Genomic DNA, 15,390 nt, shown 5'->3' on the forward strand with positions numbered 1-15,390 from the left:
AATCATTGTTATTTCTTATGTGAAATCAAGCAATAACCTGACAGATCCTTTCACTAAACCTTTACCGAGAGAGGTAGTAAAGGCTACATCTAGAGGGATGGGGTTGAAACTCTTCAACTAAAGTTCTACCAGTGATGGTAACCCAACCTAAAGTCAGAAAATCTCTAAATTTTGGGTTTAATGGGTAAGAACAAGTCACTGATATGTGGAAAGTTTTTCAGCACTAAAATTATAAAACCTCATCCATAATAGATAAGTGCTGAGCGTTACGATAGAGGGTTGAGTCTTAGAACTCTTAATGAAATCCAGTCTATAAGGACAAGTATCTTATAACAACGGAGATACTGGAAGGAGTTCACCTATATGAACGTAGAGATAGTGCCGTCTCTCATGAAAGTTAGGAGTTTTTCTCTCGGGATCGTTCATGAATTAGGATAAGCACATGACCATTAATTGTGCTGAGCAAGATTGTGGGAACTCTAACAAACACATAGCGAATATGTGTGTGGTATTTCCAATTCTGTTATCTAGGAATAACTGGTTCAAAGCTGCGGTTACCAGTCATTTCGACAGAGTTTTGAAATACTTACACTAAGGAAAGATTAAAATCGAAAGATATCTTTCTTTATGCATATAAGCAAATTATTCTGGCAGTACTGTTTAACCGAGAAAATATTTTTATAAAAATCAAGTGCGGGATTGTTGCAAAAATATTGAATTTAATAAAAGTATTTTAATAATAAAATATAATATAATATAAAAAGTTGTTTTGAAAAACATTTTTCTACGAGTTTTTTGGAATAGTCCCACATAGAAAAGAGAAGAGAAAAACCTGTGGTTTATATGAAGGAAGTGGACTATTATAATACTTACCTACTTAGTCCGTGGACTATGGACCTTGCGTGTTCCAGTGCGTAGGAACACCCGCGCGCACACTCGCGCTCGGGCTTGGGCACGGGCATGGGCATGTGAGGCAGTGTGGCTATAGAGGTGCTAGTGGCGCACTTTGCACTTCACACGTCCGCATTGTGTCGCAGAAAGTCGCTCCTTCGCGACCTTGAGCGAACCGGAGCAAGACGTGTGCGAATCGCGGTGCGACTAAGTGGCTATGGCGGGTGGTTGGTTAGTAAAGAGACTAAAGGACTGAGAGAGAAATCTCTGAGTATAAATAGAGGGACTGAAAAGAGCTGTTGCAGTAGAAACTGTAACAGCTGAGCCATTAGTGCAGGGTCCAGCTGTAACTGCTGCATGGCTAGCCCAATAGCTAGAAAACGGCTAGCTGTTGTCTCACAACAGTCAGCATGCAGCAGCTTGATGGTCCATGCACAACAGTCATAAAACGACTAGTTTTCCAACAGCCAGAAATGGCTTAATGGAATTTAAGTCTCTGGACCATAACCCCCTAGCCACAATAGCTTATAAAAGGAGGACCTGGATGGGTTTTCAAACCATTTCAACTCACTCCAGCAAACCCATACGAATTGAGATAGCCAACCCCTCTTTACTCATATATTCTAGTGTTTCCAGCAACATAGCAAGGCTTAAACCTTAGCTTGAAGAATAGACCAGCGGTGTGGTCTAGAACGGTTCAACTGAACCAGTAGCTGAAGATTTGAACTGGCCTGTGCAGAATTTTTCTCTTCTTTTCTTCTTTTTTTGGAATTTTTTCTTTTATATTGTAATACTGCCAGAAAGCGTGTAATTGAGTTCCATTTGGTGGGCCTTCGTGTTTGCTGAACGCAGACCCACACCAGGCTCGTCGTATCGTAGAAGCTATTTGCCTGTAACCTACCAGCATACTCAATTCACTTGAGTAGGGGCAAATAACGCTTTAAGGACAGCGTTTCAGACGTGCTTCAGCCTGTCCTGATTTCTGATTATTTTACACTTTTCGGTTTCCACATTATACAAAAATACATTAATCTGTATAAAATTCGAACATTGATTCCGTACATCAGTTGGAAATAGCACCTAAGCTTCCGACCGAAAGAGATGGGCCCATCCATGATGATCATCACATGCGATTTGATCCCTCTAACTGTTTGCGGTCCACCTACGATGTTTAGGTTGAATCCAAACGGTGAATCTGGTGTACATACTCATATTCACCGTACATTTTTTGAATGACCCCAACCCAAGACCAGGTGGGACACACTACAGGCAGAATATTACAATCACGCATAAAACCTATATATCAAATTATTGTGGCCCATCTAACCTTTCTCTTCAACGTCCTGAGTTTCACCTGATGAATGGGCTGGATGATATGCACAATAAATGATGGATTGCATATTCCATATGAAAGCTTCTAACGTTGGCTCCAACCTCTCAAACGTCCCATTTTCTCCTTTTGTGTGGGCACCCTGAGTTCTGGATCAGGATAGAATTTATAAAATGAGCTAAAACTGACGGATTACATCTAATGGACGGGTTGGATGATCCTCAAACTTCACGATTGGCCCCACACAGCTCCAATGATTGGCAATTAGTGTACGTTTTCAACGGAGGTACAGGGCGGGCGTGCCTACTGCTAACCGAGCGTTGCGTGGGAAGAAAAAATATGGGATCCGCACCGTCCATCAGGTCCAATGCCTCATATTCAACATGGGAACCAGAAATCAGGATGATCCAATATTTATTTGGGCCACACCATAATGAACAGTTGGGATGGTCCCACTTCTAGTTACGTGTGGGGCTCGCTGTGGGGTCTATATCCCATCCAATCAATTCCTCCGATGCGCCCCATAAACGTGAAGGAACTCGCCAAAATTCACTCAATTTCAAAAGTGAGGAGGGCCATACCCCATGAATTTCAAAAGTGAGGTGGATGGGACCCTGTCTGTGGGGCCACCGTGATGTAACTGACTAAATCCACGCCATCCATATGTATTGAAAACTTATTTTAGAGCATGATCCAAAAAAATTAAGCAGATCCAAATTAATCCCAGATGGACCACAGGAAACAATAGTAATTGGCCATTAAAAACTTCTTGTGGGCCGCAAAAGCTCTGGATCAAGATGATATTTGTGTGGTGTCTTCATCTTGGTGTTTTTTACTTTATCAACAAGTTGGATGGCAAAATAAACAATGCGTTGGGAGCCATGAGGTCTTTAATGGTGGGGATTCAATCACGACTGTTTCCTGTGGTGTGGTCTATCTAAGATTTGGTTCAGCTTCATTTTGGGGATCTTGCACTAAAATGAGCTGTCAAAATACTTGGACGGTGTGGATTTAAGGAAAATACATCACTGCGAGCCCCACAGTCAAGGGTCCCACCAACGTCCGATCCGGGGATCCACCAAAGCCGCGCCCCCTATAAAACAGTAGGTACACCCTATATGCACCAACGTTAGGTACAAGCGTTTTAGCGCACGGGGATTTCCTGCTTTAGCAAAAGTTCCTGGGCTGGGATGCATGTGGGGGCTCACTGTGATGTTTGTGAGAAATCCACCCCGTCCATCCGTTTTTCGAGCTCATTTTAGGACATTTCACAAAAAATGAGGTGTATACGAAAATCAAGTGGGCCACACGATAGGAATATTTGGGAAAAGAAATTCCTACGTTGAAACCTTCCAGAGCTCCACCTTGTTGTTTATATGCCATCCAAACCATTTATAAGGTCATTCCCACTGGCATGAAGTGAAAAAACTAAAAACATATCCTGACACAAAACTTCTGTAGCCAAAAGAATGTTTCAACGGTGTTCACTGAATTCCTACTCTTTCTTTCCGTGTGGCCCAGTTGAGTGTTGAATCCACCTTATTTTTTTGCGGAATATCCTAAAACGAACTCTCAAAACGGATGGACGGTGTGGATTTATCACAAACATCAAAGTCGCCCCACCTTACATCCCAGAGCAGGGACTAGGCGGAAAAGCCTTTTGCAGGAAATCGGTATACCCTTTTGGCTGATCTATGCATGGGCCTACTAAGTGAACCGAATGGGCCAGCGGTAGTGGACCGTTCCGAGTACTTTTATTTCTTGGAAATCTTACAAAAAGCTACCTAACTAATTAATGTCGAATTTATGTTCGCATGCCGTTTTTAAAATAATTTAAAAAAAGCTGCCTCATTAATTAATATAATTATCCTTCCACGAACAGCCCATAAATGAGTACACGGCTCAGGTGGCCTGGTGGTGATGTTTATGTAAAATCTATCCTTACATAAGGTGCCTTACCTTATATTATACCAAGGGCTAAAAATCGGCTCACTCCGTGATTCAAGTGGAAGCGGATTGCGTATTGAGTAACTCGGTACCCTAAGCATACTGAGTAAACTCTGTGGGGTACACCGTGACTTAAGTATTTTATCCACTCCATTCATCCATTTTACCAGATAAATTTTAGGGCATGATTCTAAAAATGAAGATATCCAAAGTTCAAGTGGACCACACCATAAGAAACAGTGTGAATTGAACGTCTATCGTTGAAAATTTCTTAGGGGCTACAGAAGTTTTGGATCAAGCTTGTATTTGTTTTTTTTCCCTTCATCCATATTTGTGTGATCTTATCTTATGAACAGTTTGGATGACAAATAAACATCACTGTGGGCCCTAGAAAGGCTTCAAAGGTGAAGATCATTATTCCACTATTTTCTGTGGTACGGTCCACTTGATCTTTGGATATGCTTAAATTTTGGTCTCAACCCTTAAAATGATCTGGAAAAATAGATGGACGATGTGGATAAACCATGTAAATTCATGGTGGGCCCAACATAGTTTACTCAGTACGGTAATGAGTAACTCCGTACGCAATCCGATTTCGATTCAAGTAGACTACATGATTACAAATAGTGCATAGATTAAGGCCATTACTCTAAACTATTTCCATTAATGTGTCCAATGCTAATCATAAATGAAAATGGTTTTTGGGTTATAAGCTTAAATTTTATCACCGAAGCCCTATAAAAATCAAGTGCAAAATATCACTAAGGGGGTGTTTAGCGCATGGGAATGGATGGGAATAAGTGGGAGTGGGTTTGTGAAACCCATGGATTTTAGGTTGCGACTGTTTGGGATTGCCGAAAGAAGTGAGTTTGCGGTGTTTCTTGGAAGCAGTGCCTGGCCAATGGAATTGGCAAATCCTTCCTTGGAGGTAAATCCTTGGTTTACAGGGTTTCTTGGAAGCATCCCATGCCATCCAAACAGCATGGCACAGGATCCAATGGAATTACAAAACCCATGGAATTGCAAGGCAATTCCCTGACAAAGCCATCATTACTGTTTTTTTAATCTCATCCCACCTTATCCCTCCTAATACTATGCGTCAAACACCCCTTAAGGCCCTGTTTGGGCGCGTGAAATACGCTGGAATACAAGGAATGGAATTACGGCCGCCACTGCATTTATGAGTTGCAGTGGATGGTCAGCTGCATTGCGTGTATACATCTATCCCATGCGCCGCACATGACCTATTTGGTTTTTGTGGAATTGCAATCATCTCATGGGTTGTCTCATATAGGTTTGTTTGGATTTTCCATGGGATTGAAGTGGATTTCAGATACGGCGTCACTTCCTCTATCGTCACCCACTGTACGGATGGTTTATTTGATCCACCGTGATTTATGTGTTTCATCCGTTTCGTCCATCCATTTCATTAGAATTTGAAATGACAATGTCTGTTTGGCCGGAACATGGCCCACCATTGAGAACCCCCTTCAATGATTGGAACCGTCCATTGTGTTTGGCAGGGGGTTTCGATTAAAATCCCGGAGTTCTCAGTCGATGATGAACATGTGTGCGAGCTCGGCCTCGAACGCAAGATGAGCAGCATGTGAGGGACTTCCGAAAGTGTAAAGAAAGGTATTTGCTGCCTTGTTATTTCGAGGTCCAGTATAGTAGTCCGCAGACTAAATAACAGGATTTTATTTTCTATCTTCCAAACGTTAGGCCAAGCATTTGAGTGATCAGAACCGTTCAATATGTAGGACCCACAAGCGATACGCTATAAGAAAAGTGTGATTTGCACAAATTATCTTATCTAAAACAACGTCTTGCTTAATGATTTACATTCAAGTTCATTTTCTAGATGGCTCTAATTATTTTTAATGAAGAAAAGGACCTTCCAAGGTCGATCCATGGTGAGACACAGTCCACAAAGTCGGTACTATACTAATACAAGGGGCCCAGATGGAGGACTACAAATTCACTTTACTAGCCCGTGGACTACTTAACTTTTACCCAGTTATTTCACCCTTCCTACCATCTGATTAAAAAATTACCCTCACACTATATAACTATGCTTTCTCCACTTCAAATCCGTTGGAAACTGAGCAGCATGTGGGGGATTTCCAAAAGTCGAATACTTCATCTACGTCGGGACCCACCAGATCAACGATGTAGATCACCAACCCCCAATCCTAACTTCTCGTTTCATCCGGTTAAGGCCAAGGGAAACCTGTATGCGGATGATAACCTCTCCGAATCCCTCATCTTAACGACGGACAGGGCTCGACGAAGACGGATGGACTTCGCTGTTTCCTAGGCGTCTTGCTGAATACTGCCGGATATCCCTTAGGTTATGGTGGTTCGGTTTAGATCCACGGTCCAAACACGTGCGTGGGTTACGGGATGGGATCGAGTGATCTCATCCCACCTAATCCCATATAATCCGTCCGGCCAAATAGGCCCTAAGGGAATTAGATAGGTCCCACACGACCCACGGTGATGTTTAGGTAAGATCCACTTTGACCATTAGGTACATAGTCCCATGTTAGGCCTAAATACAAAATAATAATAATAATAATAATAATAATATATTATTATTATTATTATTATTATTATTATTATTATTATTTTGTCTTTATGCCTAACATGGGATTATGTATCTAATGGTTAAAGTGGATCTTACGTAAATATTACAATGGGTCTTGTGGGACCTATCCAATCCCCGTAGTGATAATTCCTCTCTATAGCCTTATATATCTAGTACTTGATTTTTAATGGGGCTCATGGTGGTGTGTATGAGAATTTCATTTTCACCATTGGATGCGTGACCATAATTTAGATAAATTCACTGACACCATTAGATACCTAACAACAGTTTAGGTGCAGAACTTTTTATTATTTTATTTTATTATAGATGACTTGCGATTTAGATATTATTGATGCAGAAATCTGGACATCCTCCTTAGACCATTTGAGACCTATAAGAGAAGACCAATGGAGACCCTGGTTATTGCAAGGGACTCTTCGATGTCAAAGTCAGACAGCCAAACTAGATCTAGTAGAATGTAGGGTTTTGGGGGGTAGAGTTGTATATTTTTTGCGCACCTTTCACCATTTGAGGTGTTCCTATTTATAGTTGAATGTGGGCAGTGGCATAGAGTGTGATTCCGTGTTTTACTAAGAGCGTATTGTAGAGGGATTCGTATCCCGAGTGTATCGCGATGATCTGTCTAGATCTTCGGCTGAGATTTCAAACAGACCCGTGTTGTAGCTGTCTCCGAGATCTTCGATTGAGATACTGGGCAGATATCTTTGATAAGGTCTGGACGGTCAGAACCAGTAGAAACATGTAATAGGAGGCTGATGTGGAGAGTCCGAGGTGATGGTCGTTCCAAAGAGGAGTTTGCCGACTTGGATTCTCTAGTGAGTTGTGGTTGAGTTTTTCCTCAATATCAAGCAGATGACCAACAGCCGACCTGCTCCTACGATTTATGTCCGAGTATTAGGACCGAGCTCATTTCCTTAGTAGAATATAAGCGAAATCGGGGATGAACATTTTCTTCATCTTATCAAGCAGAGCAGGGCTTCGCCAGGTGTAGCAGCTCTGAGTTTTGTCCCATAGTAAGCTATGCTTCAGGGGTATGTTATCACTTTCTGGCCGTTAAGGAGCTCCTTAGTCGTGACTGATGCTGGTTGATCACACAATGAGCACAACAGAGGTCTGAGCTGACCTTTTTATTCGGTCTATTTATTTTTACCCATAATGGATATTGCATGTATACCAAAGAAAATAGTTGGGAGAAATGTCCACCTCTAATTATTTTAGTACTTATAGTGACGATTGTATAAAATCCACTCTAACCATTAGATGTCAAACGAAAATTTATGCTTGGGGATTAAAAATTAGGTTTATCTTAAGAAGAGAGATAATTTGGAGGGTGATCATTATCCGGTACAATATTTCCAATTATACGGTTAACCTAAGTCGGAGAAGCAGGTGATTTTGAGGCCATTGGCCTAACATTAGATGGTACACCTGGTGGTTGGAATGGATTTTATATAAACATTACGGTGGGCCCACTCAAGAAGTCAGCTCATCTAGTCTATCAACCGGCTGTTAAAGAAATGTAACAGAGAGTAGTGGAATGATAATAAGGTGGTTTTTTAAAAACCTTTACTAAGTAGGTACTGGAATGCAAAGTAATGTTTATTAAGGTTTTATTTATTTATTTATTTTTATTTTTAAATGTAAAATTCGGTTTTTTCTTCTGGAGGCGGATAATAGTGTGGATCTTGAAGAATATGGTAGAGCCATTTATGCACAGTGCAAGTGCGGCATCGATCGTGGCAATCAGCACCGTCTATCCAGTTCCTTGTAATCTGGATGGCAGATTGTTAAAAGTTCACATCCATCAAATGATGCTCTAATTGATTCATCAATCTGTCACGTGTCTTGTGGAGAGATACCATATACAGGCTCTTCCTGCTCAACCCTGTCATATTGGGTCCAACCGCAATGAAACAGCATGATCCGAACCGTTCATCTGAAAAATCATATCTCCGTCTATAGTTACTGATGCGGGAAGTTTGAATTCTATGGATTACACTGATCGGGGTCACAATGGGCCACTTCTCAGTTGGGCAATGTGGTGGGCCTACAATCAAGCCCATCAAAGCCATTAATCCATTTGGGCCAGCCTCATAAGAAGTTATTGAATCTCAGCTTGGGTTTAGCCCACTACTTATTAAGGCTGGAAACTTGGTACAGCCCAGATATAGGCCCAAAAATCAGGACCAATCCTAGCCGTTCAACTGGCCCATCAACAGATTTGCTGGCGAATGATCGATCCACTGATGAACTTTGAACCGTCTCTTCGTTACATACAAGTTACATGCATACAGGACTGGCCGATCGATTTCTCTTGACTGGGCCACAATATGCAAGATGCAAGGGAGCTTTGGGCCTAAAGCTATGACCCATGAAGAAGATGGGCTTTGGCCCACTTAAGCAATTGGAGTAGGCCGATGTGAATATGGATGGGCCTGGTACTGAATAAAGCCCATTAACGGCCCCAACTCAGTTCGGCTCGGCCAGCAGGCTACATGAGCTCGAACTTGGCTCGGGTCGATCGACTGGCCAGTTCAGGCCAACTCAGGCCAACTCAAGCTGAATTCGAATTGACTTTGAGCTCGATCTTTCAAGCCAAGTTCAAGTTCGAGCTTATGAGGTTCGAGTTTAGGTTTTAGGGTTTTTAATATATAATATATAATTTATTTAAATATATAAATATTCACAAAATATTTATATTAAATGAAACCGATCCGAGTTGAATCGATCTGAATCGAGTCAAGTTTGAGTCAAGACTAGTCGAGCTTGGTTTTGCCCGGACATGGCTTGAAATTTTATCAAGCTCAAAAAATTAACCTGACTTGGCTCAAACTTAGTTTCAAGCCGAGTCGAGTCGAGTCAAGCTAAGCTTTTTCAAGTCAAGTCTAGCGAGTTAACCAAGCTAGCTCCATTCATGTACAACTCTAATGGAGAGAGATCTCCACCAAAATTCATAAATGAGAACTGATCACCTACAGCCAGCTACATGCTACCTTCACAAGCAGCTCCATCTTTGCAGTCAACACGGCACTTGCTTAGGAAATCAGAGCCATGAAATTGGTGGGGCATGAAATTCAATGGCCACTACCCTCATTTGGGTAGGATTGAGATTGAAATCAAAGGCCCAATTATTAAATGGGCTGGGCTGGCTTGCTTAAAATTTTGGCCAGGTTAACGACGGTCTCAGTCTGTTGCGAATCCTGGTTAGGAAATCAATATCATCCGAGGATTTTGCACATGCGGGCCATATTTAAGCCATAGTCTAAAAACCCGAAAACTTCGGGTCTTACTTGACCCGAAAACCGAACCGAGTCTTGACTCAACCCGATCGATGTCTGATAAATAAATGAGTAGATATTTAAAGAGGACAATGAATGGGACATTTCCTTGTTTGGTAACTAATCCGTACACGTGGGACTCATGATTGGTTTATCGGAGACATTGATCTGATGTACCCCATCATGGATGAACCATAACCATAAAATCTACCAAATTGGAAGATCCAAGCCATCAAATCTTTTATTTTTTATCTATTGAATGTGGATTGTTGGTCATTTACCAAATTGGAAGATCGAAGCCATCAATATATATATATATATATATATATATATATTTTTTTTTAAATCTATTGAGTATGGGCGGTTGGTGCATTTGTTTATTAACAATGTATTTATGTGCCAAAGGACTCCTTGTCGTGGTCCATGCATTTTCAATTAATGTATGTGTGTCATTATTAACCACAAGTACAGAATAAACATGTGCTACCGTGTATCTTCAACTAACCTAGATAGCGTTGTCCATTTGGCACCGGTGTTGATTTACTATCCATCACACGTTTCTATATTGACGATATTAATATATATAACTATTGCCACTAGGGGTGCACATTTAACCGGTAGAACTGTAGAACCGAACCGGAACCGACCAAACGGTCCGGTTTGGTCCGGTTCTAGAGTGCACCGGTTCCGGTTCCGGTTCCAAAAATCAAAGAACCGGTGACAACGGTTCGGTTCTCGGTTTGGGGGTATGTAGAACCGAACCGAACCGTGAACCGATCCGTAAAACCAAACCGTGGATCCGATCCGTAGAACCGAACCGTGGAACCGAACCGATGTATTTTTGCATATCTTATAATTATTTTCTCTAGAATAATTATTTTCATAAATGTATTCTTGAATACCTTATACAACATCTAAACCATTCATCAAATGGACCACAACATGGATGGACATGGGCTTGCAATTGGGTTGGATTATAAAAAGCCAAGAACCGTGGAACCGATCCGGAACCGAACCGGTTTTAACGGTTCGGTTCCGGTTCGGTTCTAGGGTGCCAACGGTTCGGTTCCGGTTCCAAGTTTTCTAGAACCGTTAGGAATGGTTCGGTTCCGGTTTCACCCCAAAACCGGACCAAACCGAACCGTGTGCACCCCTAATTGCCACAATTTGAAGTTCTTCGGTTAGGCTTACTCACATGTGTCAACATTAATTAACACAACTTTATCGCATGTCCACATGTGTCAATTATCCTTAATATATATAGAAAGTTCACCGCATTTCGACAAATGTCCAAACAAGGTGTTTGACAAACAATAGTCACTACGGTTAAAATATTCTTATATCTAGAAAGTGATTTGGATGGGCTTTGGTGGGTATGATTAAGGGAGTCATTCAGCCTAAGTGAGTGCAAGCGATGTTGAGTCTACCAAGTCAAAGTTAGACAAGTACCCAAACCCAAATACTGAAACCTGAGCCTACCCTAACTTAGTGACTAAGTTTTTGGTCGTCAGATTGGAAGATCTAACCGTTGGATCTTCATAGCCCGTTCGTTTTTGGACCATTGTGGCTTTCAAGGCGATTAGCCGTTTTAAGAAATAAGATTAAAGATCCAACCATTTTTAGTCACCTATAAAACTTTGGCTCATTTTAGATCCATTACACCTAGGCTCCTACTAGACCACTCGCATCGTGATCGCACCGTCTCGCGACGGTTTGCGTAAGGTCGCGAGGTAGCGACCACTCTGTGACACGATGTGCATGTGGGAAGTATGTCAACTAGCACTACTACAACCACACTGCCCACGTCCGTGCCCGAGTAAATATACTAAACATATATCCACATATAAACCCCAAAACTATTATTATTTCTGATGTGGGACAAAAGCGCACACCACACTTTTCCTATTTGAAATTCCCAAAAATCGTTTTGGCAATCTCAAAATTTTGAATTATTTTTTCAAAAAACCACAAATTTCAACATGTGTTAATTCTCCTTATTATATATAGAAAGTTCACCGCATTTCCACAAATATCCAGACAAGGTGTTTGACAAACAACAGTCAGTGTGATTAAAATAGTCTTATATCTAAAAGTGATTTTGAGTGCGATTAAAATAGTATATCTAAAAGTGATTTAGATGGGCTTTGGTGGGTTTGATTAGGAAAGTGATTCAGCCCCAGTTAGTGAAAGTGATGGCGAGTCTACCAAGTCGCTAGTTAGACAAGTACCCAGCCCCAAATACTAAAACTCGAGCCCATCCTAACCTAGTGACCAAGTTTTTTTTTTAATTCACTTGCACTAACACACCCCACATGTGCTAGTGTACTCTCACCATAATGGGTGCTCAAACCCTCGACCTCATGTTAAAACTCCTGTGAGTAGGGGTGTACATCGAGTTGAGCTGGCATCAGCTCGACTCAGCTTGGCCACTGACCTTAGCTCCAACTCGGCTCGGCTCGGTTCTTGAGCCTGACTTGCCAGCTCGTCTCGGTTCGATCAACAGCTCGGGCCGAGTTCGGGCCAAGGTCTAGTTGAGTTCGCTATTGAGGCATTTTCACGAACACCTAGACTGCACCTTTAAAATCCCTCTGTATGTGAAATAGAAGCAATGATTTTATATGTTTTTTTTTATCAAATACATTCTAAGCAACATAAAAATCAAGAAAAAAAAAGGTATTTATTTCATGTACATACCTTCCTTGCCACCGGCCACACTTTGTTGAGTCATTTTATCAAAAACTTGGTGAGCAACATCAATGGCAAAGTAATTGAGTCACCGAATTGGTTCGATCCGAATTCGATTCAAGTCAAGTTGTGCTGGGCTTGCTCGAACTTGGCTCGAGCTCATTTTCAAGCTCAAAAAATCAGCTTGACTCGGCTTGAACTTAGCTTCGAACCGAGTCGAATCAAGCTTTTTCAAGTTGAGCCGAGCGATCTAACCGAGCTAGCTCGGTTCGTGTACACCCCTACTTGTGAGTCTACCACTGGGCCACAACCCCATGCCCATTCTAATGAGTCAGGCCAAGCTTGTAAGTTGTTAACCTTAGCCCTAAATCTATCATAAAAGTTGTGTCAGATTTGGGACGTGCCTCAGGCCGTGCACCCACTTACACCACAACTTAAACTATCAACAACCTTAATTTGACTAATGTAGGATAGGTAGAGAACGACTTAATAGAGAGCAAGGTAAAATAAATATAAACCGATAGACCCAAGGGTCTTTAATTGGGCAAAACTGATCTAAACATGTACTATAACTACTGATATCATAGCTTTGTAACCAGTTATCTACTTTGGGTGTGCAATATGTCATTGAAAAGCTATTAACAATCTCTACGCCGTATCCAGACATTAGAAATTTATTAGCCCTCAACAACTTCTCAAAATTCAATCATTTTAAAGGGTAAATTAGGATTTCAATTAAAACTTACTATTTATAAAAAAAAAGTTTATTTTTAATATATTTTTTTAGGGTTTTAAGAGTCCATTATAGTCCTTAATATTTGTTCAAGGATATCAAATATGTTACGAACAATCGTCAATAATATTAATTTTATTTCTTATTTTTAGAGATTTCTTTTTTCTTATAAATTCAAAAGCTATTTTTTGACAAGAAGATAGTAATATCTTCCTTTTAAGACGAGTCTAACTCATCTGAGTCAACTCGGTAACATCTGACCTGGTTTGATACCATGAGTCACCCTGACTCGGGCGAGTCAGGCCAATTCAGATTAACTCAGGACCCAACGAGTCGGTCTGAGTAGCCGAGTCTTATAACCATGGTACAAATATCACCAACAACGGATGTGGTTGTTGGAAGATCAATGTCATTGGTGGGGCCCATGTATGGTATTGAAATGGCAGTACAATGACCGGATTCAGATGTTATCTGAATAAGTAGACTACCATTCAATATCAAAATCTAACTTTTTGGACGAATTGACCCCTCACCAGACATTAATGTGACAGAAAATGACCGTTGATGCTGGTGGGCCATGGGTTTTTGTGTTACTCTGGCCTGTAAAATTGGGACATGGTTTGGTCAATCTGAACCGACAGATTTGATGGGCCCACCTCATGGATCAGCTGATGGCCAAGCACCGCTAGGATCGGGTGTTTTCAACCGTTGATACTTTGGATTTTGGTTTGTACAAGTGGGGCCCATGGTTCGGCGATTGAATCAAGTTGAGATGGTGCATCTGCCGTAGAATGACCATGCTCCACCGTTGGATCATCTATATCCATCAATATTGAACCTCTTTTCAATTAAATTTGGATTAATGTTGTATTTTCTTCCTAACCGTCAGCATATCTCCCAGCAAGGGAAAAGTTAGGATCGTCCTAACAAGTGGATTTTTGGGGTTATAGTCCATCCAAGGTGAGACCCAATATACCAATGGTCTGGATCACTGAAAAATGGGCCCCACTTGTAGAAAACTGAGACTTATCCTCGGATCAAAGATCATGCACTTTCCTTTTCAACTATGGAGGTTTTTAGTCAGGCACAGTAAAACAGGTGATCTGTCAGATAGCTGTGAATTTAGAAGCGGTGGCCCACTGATTGGACTGTCCAGATCCACAGTCATGTTCTCCAAATAAAGGCTTTCGCAGGAAGTTCCTGTCCTGGGAACCTAGGTAGGGACTACTGTGATGTTTGTGAGAAATCCAGTCCGTCCATCCGTTTTGTGAGTTTATTTTAGGACAGGAGGCCAAAAATGAACCGGATCCAATTCTCAAGTGGGCCGAAAACGTGAGGATTGAACGTCCACAGTTGAAATATTTGTGGGGGCACGGAAGCTTTGAATCATACTAATATTTGTGTTTTCAATTCATCCCAGTAAGGTTGACGTTATGAACGGTATGGATGGCATGTAAGCATCACTTTCGAGCATGGAGGTTTCAACGGTAGGGATTTCCTTAACCACATTTTCCATTGGTACGAACCACTTGAGTCTTGGATCCTGCTCACCTTTTTTTCTTTTAACGCACTATAATGAGTTCATAAAACAGATGGACGGTATGGATTTCTCAAAAACATCACGGTTGGCCCCACAAGGGTTTACAGCGCGGAAACTTCACGCGAAAGGCTTTTGCAGATCGGATTAGGTGTGACACGGGTAACACGTTAGTGGGTGTTTTCCTGAGTGTGGGCCCATCTTGATTTATTTTTCGTATATCCATGCCGTCCTTCAGTTTTTCCATCTCATTTTAGGGCATGTACCCGAAAATGAATTTGAACGAAATCCCAAATGGACCACACGATAGGGATTGAAGGCCCACCACTAAAAACTTATTGGGGGCCACCGTGATGTACGTGCACCACAGGAAAGAGTGGG

Source organism: Magnolia sinica, chromosome 14 (genome assembly GCF_029962835.1).
Source record: "Magnolia sinica isolate HGM2019 chromosome 14, MsV1, whole genome shotgun sequence".
In the NCBI taxonomy this organism is placed as follows: Eukaryota; Viridiplantae; Streptophyta; class Magnoliopsida; order Magnoliales; family Magnoliaceae; genus Magnolia; species Magnolia sinica.